The sequence below is a fragment of the Pseudopipra pipra genome, unplaced genomic scaffold (genome assembly GCF_036250125.1).
Source record: "Pseudopipra pipra isolate bDixPip1 unplaced genomic scaffold, bDixPip1.hap1 HAP1_SCAFFOLD_72, whole genome shotgun sequence".
Classification (NCBI taxonomy): domain Eukaryota; kingdom Metazoa; phylum Chordata; class Aves; order Passeriformes; family Pipridae; genus Pseudopipra; species Pseudopipra pipra.
Genome location: NW_026991215.1, coordinates 40,764 through 51,110, shown reverse-complemented (window position 1 = coordinate 51,110; position 10,347 = coordinate 40,764).

Sequence of the window (10,347 nt, the reverse complement as noted above, 5' to 3'; positions counted from 1 at the left end):
AGAGCGTCGGCTTCGCGCTCAAGAGGGGGCGGGAGAAAGGCCCTCTGGGCAAAGGCCCCTCCCTTGGCATCCCCGGGGCAGGGATCCCAAAGAGTCCGGCGGGCAGCTTCCGGCTGCGCCGGCCGGCTTGGCGCTGGGCGGACCTCCCTGTAAGCAGGGCTGGGTCCTTTGCTTTGCTTGGCGTTGGCCTTTTGCCATCGCGCTCCTGTGGCTGCCCGGAGAGAGGGGCAACCGCCCTGTAAGGAGGGCGAGAGTGCCCGCCTCCGCGCCCGAGGGGGGACACGGAGCTCTCCCGACCCCCGGCCCGCCCGCCCCGTAAGCGGGGCAGGGCTTTTTCCCTTGGCACCTTTGGTGCCTGCTGGCGGCCCCTGGCCAGAGTGACCCCCCGTAGTCGGGGTGTGTCACGGCCTGTGTCCCTTGCCCCTCAGCACGCCGAGGCCCTTCTGGCCCGCGCGCAGCCCGGGGCCACTAACGGGCTTCTCTCCGTCCTCGGGAACAGGGGGCGAGCCCGAGGCTCTCCTCCCCTGCTCGGCGGCAGGGCCGGCTCCCCACGGCTTGGCGCACAGAGCTTGCTCCCTCTTCTGGGACGTTCCCCCTTTGTGTCCTTGTCCCGTCGGTGTGAGTGAGCGAGCGAGCGAGCTGGTCCCTCCTGTAGCCCCCGTAGAGATGTAGGCAGCGTAGCTTAGACTTCCCAGGAGGGAAAGAGGGGCTCTGTGTGCCAACCCGTGGGGAGTCAGCCCCGCTGCCGAGCAGGAGAGGAGAGCCTCGGGCTCGCCCCCTGTTCCCGAGGACGGAGCGAAGCCCGTTAGTGGCGCCGCGGGGCCGCCGGTCCTGCTGGCGATGTGCCAGCGTGGGCCCCCCCCCGTCCTCGGGGCTGGGGCCCTGTCCCTGCCGGCCTTAGGCCGCGAGGCCGTTGCTGGGAGTGCCGGGCCTCGGGGGGGGCGGCCCCCTAAGTGGGGCTTTGTGCGTCCCCCCTGCTCGGCGGGCGGTTGGAGGGACCCCCTGTAATCAGGCGGGTGTCCCGCGGGGTCCCCCGGCCTCTCACGGGCGTGGGGCTGGGCGTGTGCCCTCCCTGCCCTCGGGGCCCAGCTCAGGGCCTTAGGCCACGAGCCCCAGTGCCTGGCCCTTGAGCCAGGTACTTGATGCCGCGGGGGAAGGCCGAGCTCCGTGGCTCCCTGGGTGTGGACCCGCCTGTAAGCAGGGTCCGGGTCTGGGAGCCTTTGCGCTCCCTCAGCTGGCAGCCTGTGCGGGGCGACCGCCCCGTTAGCGGGGAGCGGGTCAGGTGCCCCCCGAAGCGGAGAGAAGGAGCCTCCGTAGGCCTTTGGGCCCAGGGCCCCCCTGTAAGTCGGGGTCAGTGCCCTGGTGTCCCAGGCCCTTTGTGGTCCAGGCAGCGGCCGGAGCCCCCTGTAAGCAGGGCGGCAGCCTCTTTGGCCGCTGCTTCGCGTGCCCAGCTGCCTTTGCCCAGAGGGCCCGGCTCCCCGCAGCGGGTGGGACTGCGCCGTGCGTCGCCGTGGTGAGTCCAAGTGAAGCTTGGAGAGTTTTGTGGGGGGAAGTGGGGGGGCCTGTGGGTGGGCGGGGAGGGTCTTGGAGATGTGCCTCCGGGGGCGTGGGGTCCGGGTTGCCTTGGTAGGGAGGAGCTGGTGTTTCTCGGGCCCACCTGCCTCCTCCCGCCCTGGCAGAAGCCGTCGGAGAAGAGAGCGGAAGAGGCGTCGCGCGGGACGGCAGCGCCGGCGCGGGAAGACGCCGCGGTGAGAGCGGCTGAAGTTGGGGGGTGGTGTGGAGGTGTGGGGGTCCTGCGAGTGGGCGGGCGGGTGGTGGCTGGGGCAGCTGCCCCTGGGTCCTGCTTTCCTTCGGTGCAAGGACTCGGAGCTTCTGAGTCCGAGCTGCGTCCTCCTGCCTTGGCAGGAGCCCTCCGAGAAGAAAGCAGAGCCGTGGAGCGGGACGGCGAGGCAAGAGCGAGGAAGAAGAGCGTCGGCTTCGCGCTCAAGAGGGGGCGGGAGAAAGGCCCTCTGGGCAAAGGCCCCTCCCTTGGCATCCCCGGGGCAGGGATCCCAAAGAGTCCGGCGGGCAGCTTCCGGCTGCGCCGGCCGGCTTGGCGCTGGGCGGACCTCCCTGTAAGCAGGGCTGGGTCCTTTGCTTTGCTTGGCGTTGGCCTTTTGCCATCGCGCTCCTGTGGCTGCCCGGAGAGAGGGGCAACCGCCCTGTAAGGAGGGCGAGAGTGCCCGCCTCCGCGCCCGAGGGGGGACACGGAGCTCTCCCGACCCCCGGCCCGCCCGCCCCGTAAGCGGGGCAGGGCTTTTTCCCTTGGCACCTTTGGTGCCTGCTGGCGGCCCCTGGCCAGAGTGACCCCCCGTAGTCGGGGTGTGTCACGGCCTGTGTCCCTTGCCCCTCAGCACGCCGAGGCCCTTCTGGCCCGCGCGCAGCCCGGGGCCACTAACGGGCTTCTCTCCGTCCTCGGGAACAGGGGGCGAGCCCGAGGCTCTCCTCCCCTGCTCGGCGGCAGGGCCGGCTCCCCACGGCTTGGCGCACAGAGCTTGCTCCCTCTTCTGGGACGTTCCCCCTTTGTGTCCTTGTCCCGTCGGTGTGAGTGAGCGAGCGAGCGAGCTGGTCCCTCCTGTAGCCCCCGTAGAGATGTAGGCAGCGTAGCTTAGACTTCCCAGGAGGGAAAGAGGGGCTCTGTGTGCCAACCCGTGGGGAGTCAGCCCCGCTGCCGAGCAGGAGAGGAGAGCCTCGGGCTCGCCCCCTGTTCCCGAGGACGGAGCGAAGCCCGTTAGTGGCGCCGCGGGGCCGCCGGTCCTGCTGGCGATGTGCCAGCGTGGGCCCCCCCCCGTCCTCGGGGCTGGGGCCCTGTCCCTGCCGGCCTTAGGCCGCGAGGCCGTTGCTGGGAGTGCCGGGCCTCGGGGGGGGCGGCCCCCTAAGTGGGGCTTTGTGCGTCCCCCCTGCTCGGCGGGCGGTTGGAGGGACCCCCTGTAATCAGGCGGGTGTCCCGCGGGGTCCCCCGGCCTCTCACGGGCGTGGGGCTGGGCGTGTGCCCTCCCTGCCCTCGGGGCCCAGCTCAGGGCCTTAGGCCACGAGCCCCAGTGCCTGGCCCTTGAGCCAGGTACTTGATGCCGCGGGGGAAGGCCGAGCTCCGTGGCTCCCTGGGTGTGGACCCGCCTGTAAGCAGGGTCCGGGTCTGGGAGCCTTTGCGCTCCCTCAGCTGGCAGCCTGTGCGGGGCGACCGCCCCGTTAGCGGGGAGCGGGTCAGGTGCCCCCCGAAGCGGAGAGAAGGAGCCTCCGTAGGCCTTTGGGCCCAGGGCCCCCCTGTAAGTCGGGGTCAGTGCCCTGGTGTCCCAGGCCCTTTGTGGTCCAGGCAGCGGCCGGAGCCCCCTGTAAGCAGGGCGGCAGCCTCTTTGGCCGCTGCTTCGCGTGCCCAGCTGCCTTTGCCCAGAGGGCCCGGCTCCCCGCAGCGGGTGGGACTGCGCCGTGCGTCGCCGTGGTGAGTCCAAGTGAAGCTTGGAGAGTTTTGTGGGGGGAAGTGGGGGGGCCTGTGGGTGGGCGGGGAGGGTCTTGGAGATGTGCCTCCGGGGGCGTGGGGTCCGGGTTGCCTTGGTAGGGAGGAGCTGGTGTTTCTCGGGCCCACCTGCCTCCTCCCGCCCTGGCAGAAGCCGTCGGAGAAGAGAGCGGAAGAGGCGTCGCGCGGGACGGCAGCGCCGGCGCGGGAAGACGCCGCGGTGAGAGCGGCTGAAGTTGGGGGGTGGTGTGGAGGTGTGGGGGTCCTGCGAGTGGGCGGGCGGGTGGTGGCTGGGGCAGCTGCCCCTGGGTCCTGCTTTCCTTCGGTGCAAGGACTCGGAGCTTCTGAGTCCGAGCTGCGTCCTCCTGCCTTGGCAGGAGCCCTCCGAGAAGAAAGCAGAGCCGTGGAGCGGGACGGCGAGGCAAGAGCGAGGAAGAAGAGCGTCGGCTTCGCGCTCAAGAGGGGGCGGGAGAAAGGCCCTCTGGGCAAAGGCCCCTCCCTTGGCATCCCCGGGGCAGGGATCCCAAAGAGTCCGGCGGGCAGCTTCCGGCTGCGCCGGCCGGCTTGGCGCTGGGCGGACCTCCCTGTAAGCAGGGCTGGGTCCTTTGCTTTGCTTGGCGTTGGCCTTTTGCCATCGCGCTCCTGTGGCTGCCCGGAGAGAGGGGCAACCGCCCTGTAAGGAGGGCGAGAGTGCCCGCCTCCGCGCCCGAGGGGGGACACGGAGCTCTCCCGACCCCCGGCCCGCCCGCCCCGTAAGCGGGGCAGGGCTTTTTCCCTTGGCACCTTTGGTGCCTGCTGGCGGCCCCTGGCCAGAGTGACCCCCCGTAGTCGGGGTGTGTCACGGCCTGTGTCCCTTGCCCCTCAGCACGCCGAGGCCCTTCTGGCCCGCGCGCAGCCCGGGGCCACTAACGGGCTTCTCTCCGTCCTCGGGAACAGGGGGCGAGCCCGAGGCTCTCCTCCCCTGCTCGGCGGCAGGGCCGGCTCCCCACGGCTTGGCGCACAGAGCTTGCTCCCTCTTCTGGGACGTTCCCCCTTTGTGTCCTTGTCCCGTCGGTGTGAGTGAGCGAGCGAGCGAGCTGGTCCCTCCTGTAGCCCCCGTAGAGATGTAGGCAGCGTAGCTTAGACTTCCCAGGAGGGAAAGAGGGGCTCTGTGTGCCAACCCGTGGGGAGTCAGCCCCGCTGCCGAGCAGGAGAGGAGAGCCTCGGGCTCGCCCCCTGTTCCCGAGGACGGAGCGAAGCCCGTTAGTGGCGCCGCGGGGCCGCCGGTCCTGCTGGCGATGTGCCAGCGTGGGCCCCCCCCCGTCCTCGGGGCTGGGGCCCTGTCCCTGCCGGCCTTAGGCCGCGAGGCCGTTGCTGGGAGTGCCGGGCCTCGGGGGGGGCGGCCCCCTAAGTGGGGCTTTGTGCGTCCCCCCTGCTCGGCGGGCGGTTGGAGGGACCCCCTGTAATCAGGCGGGTGTCCCGCGGGGTCCCCCGGCCTCTCACGGGCGTGGGGCTGGGCGTGTGCCCTCCCTGCCCTCGGGGCCCAGCTCAGGGCCTTAGGCCACGAGCCCCAGTGCCTGGCCCTTGAGCCAGGTACTTGATGCCGCGGGGGAAGGCCGAGCTCCGTGGCTCCCTGGGTGTGGACCCGCCTGTAAGCAGGGTCCGGGTCTGGGAGCCTTTGCGCTACCTCTGCTGGCAGCCTGTGCGGGGCGACCGCCCCGTTAGCGGGGAGCGGGTCAGGTGCCCCCCGAAGCGGAGAGAAGGAGCCTCCGTAGGCCTTTGGGCCCAGGGCCCCCCTGTAAGTCGGGGTCAGTGCCCTGGTGTCCCAGGCCCTTTGTGGTCCAGGCAGCGGCCGGAGCCCCCTGTAAGCAGGGCGGCAGCCTCTTTGGCCGCTGCTTCGCGTGCCCAGCTGCCTTTGCCCAGAGGGCCCGGCTCCCCGCAGCGGGTGGGACTGCGCCGTGCGTCGCCGTGGTGAGTCCAAGTGAAGCTTGGAGAGTTTTGTGGGGGGAAGTGGGGGGGCCTGTGGGTGGGCGGGGAGGGTCTTGGAGATGTGCCTCCGGGGGCGTGGGGTCCGGGTTGCCTTGGTAGGGAGGAGCTGGTGTTTCTCGGGCCCACCTGCCTCCTCCCGCCCTGGCAGAAGCCGTCGGAGAAGAGAGCGGAAGAGGCGTCGCGCGGGACGGCAGCGCCGGCGCGGGAAGACGCCGCGGTGAGAGCGGCTGAAGTTGGGGGGTGGTGTGGAGGTGTGGGGGTCCTGCGAGTGGGCGGGCGGGTGGTGGCTGGGGCAGCTGCCCCTGGGTCCTGCTTTCCTTCGGTGCAAGGACTCGGAGCTTCTGAGTCCGAGCTGCGTCCTCCTGCCTTGGCAGGAGCCCTCCGAGAAGAAAGCAGAGCCGTGGAGCGGGACGGCGAGGCAAGAGCGAGGAAGAAGAGCGTCGGCTTCGCGCTCAAGAGGGGGCGGGAGAAAGGCCCTCTGGGCAAAGGCCCCTCCCTTGGCATCCCCGGGGCAGGGATCCCAAAGAGTCCGGCGGGCAGCTTCCGGCTGCGCCGGCCGGCTTGGCGCTGGGCGGACCTCCCTGTAAGCAGGGCTGGGTCCTTTGCTTTGCTTGGCGTTGGCCTTTTGCCATCGCGCTCCTGTGGCTGCCCGGAGAGAGGGGCAACCGCCCTGTAAGGAGGGCGAGAGTGCCCGCCTCCGCGCCCGAGGGGGGACACGGAGCTCTCCCGACCCCCGGCCCGCCCGCCCCGTAAGCGGGGCAGGGCTTTTTCCCTTGGCACCTTTGGTGCCTGCTGGCGGCCCCTGGCCAGAGTGACCCCCCGTAGTCGGGGTGTGTCACGGCCTGTGTCCCTTGCCCCTCAGCACGCCGAGGCCCTTCTGGCCCGCGCGCAGCCCGGGGCCACTAACGGGCTTCTCTCCGTCCTCGGGAACAGGGGGCGAGCCCGAGGCTCTCCTCCCCTGCTCGGCGGCAGGGCCGGCTCCCCACGGCTTGGCGCACAGAGCTTGCTCCCTCTTCTGGGACGTTCCCCCTTTGTGTCCTTGTCCCGTCGGTGTGAGTGAGCGAGCGAGCGAGCTGGTCCCTCCTGTAGCCCCCGTAGAGATGTAGGCAGCGTAGCTTAGACTTCCCAGGAGGGAAAGAGGGGCTCTGTGTGCCAACCCGTGGGGAGTCAGCCCCGCTGCCGAGCAGGAGAGGAGAGCCTCGGGCTCGCCCCCTGTTCCCGAGGACGGAGCGAAGCCCGTTAGTGGCGCCGCGGGGCCGCCGGTCCTGCTGGCGATGTGCCAGCGTGGGCCCCCCCCCGTCCTCGGGGCTGGGGCCCTGTCCCTGCCGGCCTTAGGCCGCGAGGCCGTTGCTGGGAGTGCCGGGCCTCGGGGGGGGCGGCCCCCTAAGTGGGGCTTTGTGCGTCCCCCCTGCTCGGCGGGCGGTTGGAGGGACCCCCTGTAATCAGGCGGGTGTCCCGCGGGGTCCCCCGGCCTCTCACGGGCGTGGGGCTGGGCGTGTGCCCTCCCTGCCCTCGGGGCCCAGCTCAGGGCCTTAGGCCACGAGCCCCAGTGCCTGGCCCTTGAGCCAGGTACTTGATGCCGCGGGGGAAGGCCGAGCTCCGTGGCTCCCTGGGTGTGGACCCGCCTGTAAGCAGGGTCCGGGTCTGGGAGCCTTTGCGCTCCCTCAGCTGGCAGCCTGTGCGGGGCGACCGCCCCGTTAGCGGGGAGCGGGTCAGGTGCCCCCCGAAGCGGAGAGAAGGAGCCTCCGTAGGCCTTTGGGCCCAGGGCCCCCCTGTAAGTCGGGGTCAGTGCCCTGGTGTCCCAGGCCCTTTGTGGTCCAGGCAGCGGCCGGAGCCCCCTGTAAGCAGGGCGGCAGCCTCTTTGGCCGCTGCTTCGCGTGCCCAGCTGCCTTTGCCCAGAGGGCCCGGCTCCCCGCAGCGGGTGGGACTGCGCCGTGCGTCGCCGTGGTGAGTCCAAGTGAAGCTTGGAGAGTTTTGTGGGGGGAAGTGGGGGGGCCTGTGGGTGGGCGGGGAGGGTCTTGGAGATGTGCCTCCGGGGGCGTGGGGTCCGGGTTGCCTTGGTAGGGAGGAGCTGGTGTTTCTCGGGCCCACCTGCCTCCTCCCGCCCTGGCAGAAGCCGTCGGAGAAGAGAGCGGAAGAGGCGTCGCGCGGGACGGCAGCGCCGGCGCGGGAAGACGCCGCGGTGAGAGCGGCTGAAGTTGGGGGGTGGTGTGGAGGTGTGGGGGTCCTGCGAGTGGGCGGGCGGGTGGTGGCTGGGGCAGCTGCCCCTGGGTCCTGCTTTCCTTCGGTGCAAGGACTCGGAGCTTCTGAGTCCGAGCTGCGTCCTCCTGCCTTGGCAGGAGCCCTCCGAGAAGAAAGCAGAGCCGTGGAGCGGGACGGCGAGGCAAGAGCGAGGAAGAAGAGCGTCGGCTTCGCGCTCAAGAGGGGGCGGGAGAAAGGCCCTCTGGGCAAAGGCCCCTCCCTTGGCATCCCCGGGGCAGGGATCCCAAAGAGTCCGGCGGGCAGCTTCCGGCTGCGCCGGCCGGCTTGGCGCTGGGCGGACCTCCCTGTAAGCAGGGCTGGGTCCTTTGCTTTGCTTGGCGTTGGCCTTTTGCCATCGCGCTCCTGTGGCTGCCCGGAGAGAGGGGCAACCGCCCTGTAAGGAGGGCGAGAGTGCCCGCCTCCGCGCCCGAGGGGGGACACGGAGCTCTCCCGACCCCCGGCCCGCCCGCCCCGTAAGCGGGGCAGGGCTTTTTCCCTTGGCACCTTTGGTGCCTGCTGGCGGCCCCTGGCCAGAGTGACCCCCCGTAGTCGGGGTGTGTCACGGCCTGTGTCCCTTGCCCCTCAGCACGCCGAGGCCCTTCTGGCCCGCGCGCAGCCCGGGGCCACTAACGGGCTTCTCTCCGTCCTCGGGAACAGGGGGCGAGCCCGAGGCTCTCCTCCCCTGCTCGGCGGCAGGGCCGGCTCCCCACGGCTTGGCGCACAGAGCTTGCTCCCTCTTCTGGGACGTTCCCCCTTTGTGTCCTTGTCCCGTCGGTGTGAGTGAGCGAGCGAGCGAGCTGGTCCCTCCTGTAGCCCCCGTAGAGATGTAGGCAGCGTAGCTTAGACTTCCCAGGAGGGAAAGAGGGGCTCTGTGTGCCAACCCGTGGGGAGTCAGCCCCGCTGCCGAGCAGGAGAGGAGAGCCTCGGGCTCGCCCCCTGTTCCCGAGGACGGAGCGAAGCCCGTTAGTGGCGCCGCGGGGCCGCCGGTCCTGCTGGCGATGTGCCAGCGTGGGCCCCCCCCCGTCCTCGGGGCTGGGGCCCTGTCCCTGCCGGCCTTAGGCCGCGAGGCCGTTGCTGGGAGTGCCGGGCCTCGGGGGGGGCGGCCCCCTAAGTGGGGCTTTGTGCGTCCCCCCTGCTCGGCGGGCGGTTGGAGGGACCCCCTGTAATCAGGCGGGTGTCCCGCGGGGTCCCCCGGCCTCTCACGGGCGTGGGGCTGGGCGTGTGCCCTCCCTGCCCTCGGGGCCCAGCTCAGGGCCTTAGGCCACGAGCCCCAGTGCCTGGCCCTTGAGCCAGGTACTTGATGCCGCGGGGGAAGGCCGAGCTCCGTGGCTCCCTGGGTGTGGACCCGCCTGTAAGCAGGGTCCGGGTCTGGGAGCCTTTGCGCTCCCTCAGCTGGCAGCCTGTGCGGGGCGACCGCCCCGTTAGCGGGGAGCGGGTCAGGTGCCCCCCGAAGCGGAGAGAAGGAGCCTCCGTAGGCCTTTGGGCCCAGGGCCCCCCTGTAAGTCGGGGTCAGTGCCCTGGTGTCCCAGGCCCTTTGTGGTCCAGGCAGCGGCCGGAGCCCCCTGTAAGCAGGGCGGCAGCCTCTTTGGCCGCTGCTTCGCGTGCCCAGCTGCCTTTGCCCAGAGGGCCCGGCTCCCCGCAGCGGGTGGGACTGCGCCGTGCGTCGCCGTGGTGAGTCCAAGTGAAGCTTGGAGAGTTTTGTGGGGGGAAGTGGGGGGGCCTGTGGGTGGGCGGGGAGGGTCTTGGAGATGTGCCTCCGGGGGCGTGGGGTCCGGGTTGCCTTGGTAGGGAGGAGCTGGTGTTTCTCGGGCCCACCTGCCTCCTCCCGCCCTGGCAGAAGCCGTCGGAGAAGAGAGCGGAAGAGGCGTCGCGCGGGACGGCAGCGCCGGCGCGGGAAGACGCCGCGGTGAGAGCGGCTGAAGTTGGGGGGTGGTGTGGAGGTGTGGGGGTCCTGCGAGTGGGCGGGACCACTCTATCTTGTTGCCTGACCTCCGCCGCCACCTGGAAATATAAAAAACAAAAGAAAATAAAAGAAAGAGGCAAAAAAACTAAAAAGGAATTAAAATGATTATGAAATAAAAGAGAAAAGAAAAAAAAAAACCACCCTTTTTGGGCTCCCGCTCCCGCCCCCGTCCCCGCCCCGCTCGGTCCCGCCGTGGCCTGGAGATGCTGTCGGGGCTGCGCCGCCGCCTTCCCCCCCTGGAAGCGACCCACGGCGGCAGATCCGACGGAGATCGTCCCCGGGGTAACCTGGGCGCTGTGGGGGGGCGCGGCGGTGGGGGGGCGCGGCGGGGGGGCGCGGCCGCTCTTCTGCCTCTCCCGCGGCCATCGGCGACCGCAGGCAGGGGAAGCGACAGGCAAGTTTCTCGCCTCTGCGGAGAAACTTGCACCTGCGTGCCGCCGCAGGGCCGGGTTCGGATGTGCCCTGGCATTGCGCCCCCCCCTCCCCCGCGGGGAGGGTCTGCGCTGCCTCGGGGCCCCTGTCTGTGCTGCCGGGAGAGAGAAATCCTTTGGGAAGCTGGGCTGGAAACAGCAACTCTGTGAATTGCTCAGCTTTTCCTAGGCAAGGGCAGGTTTTAGGGAACAAAGGCCCGTACTCGCGAAAGGCGCCGCGGGTCTCGCCAAGGGGTGGGGGGGGGCGCGCG